A 4,865-nucleotide genomic window follows, 5' to 3' on the forward strand; every position below is an offset into this window, starting at 1 on the left:
GACCTGCGGATGCCTGTAAAGCTAAATGGGATGTATTTTCCTGCAGCAATACTGCACAGCTACATACATCTGCCTCCACCGCCGCCATCTTTGAAGTGTGGAGGCAGCGCTTATTAGGTAGTTCACCTGAAACTCTTCAGACTGAAGAAGTCTCTTGGAGGAGAGACGAAACGTTTCACTAAAGAAGAACCCATCCAGAGGACCTACTTATTTTTTTCTTTTTAAACATTAATAATATTTAAACATTTAATTATAAAAGGTTTACAATTTCTCGTTTACACTTCCTTACTTAAGCATTACAGAATAATCTAAAATGTAAAAAATAAAACATTTAAGTACAAATATTAGCTATTTTTGTGACTTACACTAGGAATTATTAATATATTAGTAATTTATAAGCAGCACGTCAGGATCTGTGTTCTTTGTCTTGGGGTTACTTGTGTTTTTATTTGTTCAGTCTGTTTTCTCTCCACCAGCGGTTTATGACTTCCTGCCTCAGTGAGGGCTGAGATGAACACCTTCCTCTCACTGGTCCGGATGACTCCTGGGCCATTCCCCTGAACCCTCTCACCAGTCCGGACGGTTTTCAGACCGACCATCTGTCCTCAGTCTGGACATTTTCAGGGTCACCCAGCCAAGTGCGGATATTTTTTGTACTGTCCACTCAACAATTTTACTGTCCAGATAAGTTCAGGATCTGATTAGATTTTTCTCCTGTTTGAACAAAGCTTTTTATTGACCTTTATCTCCTGTCCAGATGTGCTCTGGATGCCTTGAACTCTTTGTGTTGGACTTTTGTTTGCATTGTCAGGTTGTTGAGTTATTCCTACTTTTCTGTTTTCTTCCTCTTCTCTCCTGGTTCCAATTTTTTTTTGTTTTTTGTTCTTCAAACATCTCGAGACATCCCTTTCAGGTGGGGGTACTGTCAGGATCTGTTTTTTTTTGTGTGTGTGTGTGTGTTTAAGTTACTTATGTTATTATTTGTTCAGTCGTTGTGTTTTCTCTGTGCCATTCCTCACTTCTCTCAGAGTCAGCTCCTCTAACCTGCTCCGCTCCTTCACACCTGTTTTTTGTTTCTCATTGGTCACAGCTGCTGCCTGTCCCCTCATTAGCCCGGCCTTTTTATTCCTGCATTTTCCTCTCCACCAGCAGATGAGTTTTATAAATAAATATTAAATAAATTGAGAAAAACTTAGGTTAGTCAATAGTAATAACAAAATAGCAATGATGACAATAATAATAAACTTCCAATTGTAGCGCCAATGCACAGCTAAAGAATTAAAATTCTAACTTATCACAACTGGCTTTTTGTTTCCTTAGCAGTGATTTCTAAACATATTTTGATTTAGTTTACATTACTCTTTGAATGTTTATGTTTGATTTATTTATCAGAATTTTTATGAGTCAGCAGAAGTTAAACTCTATAAAACTGAAAAGAGGAGTCCCTCATCAATGTGTACTCGGTCCTTTGTTTTTCCTATGTTGACACATAATAACTGCAAACTTAGCAGCTGATTAAACAAAAACAAAGCATAAATATAAACTAATAGATCAAAATTTTTGGAGTACTCATTCGCAAAAAGTTCCTTCTTAAACGTTACCATATTGACCTATTTTCAGTCACTTCTTTTTTTAAATTTGTTTTGAGAAGTTTTAATTGAACCATTAACTCAAGCTGATTTATTTTAAAATGATCATCTTTAGTAATTAAAAGTAATGGCTTCACTCTCTGGAAATGTGCTCTTTTAATTGTTTATGTGTTCAGTGTTTTATTTGATTAGAACTATAGGAGGGATGTAAACAGTTTTTGAAAAGCAGCATGATGCATTAATTTAAAAAAAGAAGGACTGGATTAGTCACCAGCAGAGTGCAAGAAGGTTTTTTAGTTCTTGTCTGTGTCCTCAGCTTGTGTGTGTTGACATCTGCAGGTGTGAAGATTTTGTTGTGCGTTTGCATTCATCACACCTCTGTTATCATGCTGCATTGAGCTCACAAGAAGAGGATAACATTCTTTTAGTCAAACAGAAACACAAACACTGATGCAAATGAGGCTGACCTCTCTGGACTATTTATAGCAAAGGTTCCACTGGTGTTGCAGCGAACACCAGGTGAGTGGGTTTATCTGAAGCTCTGCACCTTTTCTGAGGCCAGCTGACTGTCACACTGCAGACAAAGTGAGGCCGAGAACATTTTAAAACTGTGATTCAGAGGTGCTAGTAACAAAGGACAAATGCTGTGTTACTGTACTCAAGAAGCCAGAAGCCAGTGGTGGGCAGCACTAATCTAAAAATTAGTTCCACTAGCCCTAAAACACTAACTCAAATATTTAGGTCCCCTAATTCTAAATCATTAACACACCGAAAAATTTAGCAAAAGCTAATCCTAAAGCACTAAAATAACCCAGTCAACCCATGAACGTTCTTCAACAGACAACATGAGTCACATGTTGCTCTCTTAAGACTTATCATTGACTCCACAGCTGTATTTGGGTTCATATGTTGTCACCTGGTGTATAAGTGACACATATGAACAAAATGTGTGACAGCTTTCATCATCAGCTGTTACACTTTTTATTGATTGTTTTGACACATCAACTCAAAATCCACATTTTCAAAACGGTTAACGCAGAGGCCCAAACATCGCCACAGTGGTCAAAATGACACATTTTGTTTGCAAAAGGCACCAACTGTGCAAAAACATTTAAAATATGGAACAAAAGCAAATTTTGCCTGCAAACAAGTCAACTTTGACACAATGTATGACCACCTCCAATCAATCAGCACACGACGGGCAACAATACACAAAATACAGCACTCGTGTGTGAATCAGTGCACCATTGCTTGTCATTGTAGCCTATGACTGTAGCTTACATGTCAGTGCTGTTTGTACTCAAATTTACCCTCTTGTAAAAATGCATCCAGAAGCAGACATGCTTTGATGCCAGTTTTATTGATTACATTCTTTTTTCAGACTGTGCCTGACAAATGAAGTATTCCAACAGAGAATACATGGAAATAAAAATAAAATCCTTTACAATGTGAGAAATTAGGTAAATAAAAAAAAAACAGTATTTTCCAGTAAAGATCAAAAATCTATAGTAGGCCTATACTGAGAGTATAAGAGAACAACACAGGCCTGCAGACTGATTGCAAATTAAAAAATTCTGTGAAGAAGTGTCAAACAGGTGCTTTCAGTGGTTTCAAACTGATCAGGGAGTTTCTACGAGCTTGGAGCAGATGGTTTTTGTTCTGTAGCTAAAATGGAATTTGGACTTCTTGAATGACATCTGCGTTACAGTTTTTTATTGATTGGTTTGACCTGTTTGAAGGAACTGGGAACCTCTCAGTCTTCATCATCACCATCTCAGCAGAGCAGAGGACACCTCTTGCAAATGTGTTGTTAACCCATTCTCATTGGATTGACACAGTTTTCTACCCTTTTGCAAAACAATTAATGCAGATGTCATTCAAGAAGTCCAAACTCTGTTTTAGCTGTGGTTACAGAACAGAAACCATCTGCTCCAAGCTCTTAGAAACTCCCTGATCAGTATGAAACACCGAAAGCACCTGTTTGACACGTCTTCACCGAATTTAGTCCAAGAGATAGACCATGTTTATCTGCATAAAAAGTACCAGCAATTGTATTAGTACCCCATTAAAGCACATCCCTTACAGATATATAAAAAACATTTCTTACAAAATTTCTCCCGGACACAAAATCAGAATTCAAGATTAATGCTAAAAATCATGGTTTTGACTATGTCTATATAATATCTGACCATAACTGCCAGATCTTTTGCTTCACATCTGTTTTTTTTTTTTGGTACCAAAGTGTTAAAAACTGATTGCTTAATTAAATCCAGGTAACTAATATTAAACTTGTAAAGCCATTTACAGCTGGCATCCACAAAAACGGCCAAAAAGTGTCAAAATTTGAGCTTATTTTGAAAATTTGGTCATGCTCTTTCCCTAACTTCTCTGTCAGTATTTCCTAAACTGGCACCAAACTGCACCAAAAATATCTTCAGACACTCTACTAATCAAAATATATAAGATAAGATGCACAATGTCATCTTTTTCATTTTAATAGCAAACACATGATGCCAACCCTCTAAATTAATGATATATGCCAAATTTCAAATATTGTACATTTTATAGCCCTACTTCATATTTAAATAATACTTTAGTGTTAAAAAAAGTATATTTGAAACCACTGGGTTATTAATGTTAATTAAATCTCATCTATTCATCCATTATCTTTCGTTTTATCAGAAGTCAGTTTGCGGGGGCAGCAGCTTGACCTCTCTTTCCCTAGCCCAGGTGTGGGAACCCTGTATAAAAGCTCTGAAAATCCAGAACAGCACAGAAGCCAGAATGTGACCTGACCTACCACCAGCTGAACAGGAGACTAAAAAACACCAAACTCAAGCTGTGAAAGTGTAAAAATGACACCAAAATATCAGCTCGGATACACAAAGTCCAACCAAGTCCCAGACTTTCCCAATGTGAAACCCGCTGGACCCACTGAGCCCTGAAGAGGACCGGGGGTCTCATGTATCAATGGTGCGTACGCACAAAAACCTTGCGTACGTCATTATCCACACAAAACTCCGGATGTATCAAAACTCAACTGAATGTGGAAAAGTGCGCAGCCCAACGCCAACTCCAGGGCTGGTGTCACACGTTTCTGTGGTTCTGGTTCCACTGGAGACACTTAGAGGTGATTCTGAGAAACTGTTCATGATGTGAAAATGATTATTGTTCACAGCAGACACACATGATTAACAATTATTACATCCACATGATTAACAATTATTACATCCACATGATTAACAATTATTACATCTGCATGATAAACAATTATTA

The sequence above is a fragment of the Austrofundulus limnaeus genome, unplaced genomic scaffold (genome assembly GCF_001266775.1).
Source record: "Austrofundulus limnaeus strain Quisiro unplaced genomic scaffold, Austrofundulus_limnaeus-1.0 Scaffold430, whole genome shotgun sequence".
Taxonomy (NCBI): Eukaryota; Metazoa; Chordata; class Actinopteri; order Cyprinodontiformes; family Rivulidae; genus Austrofundulus; species Austrofundulus limnaeus.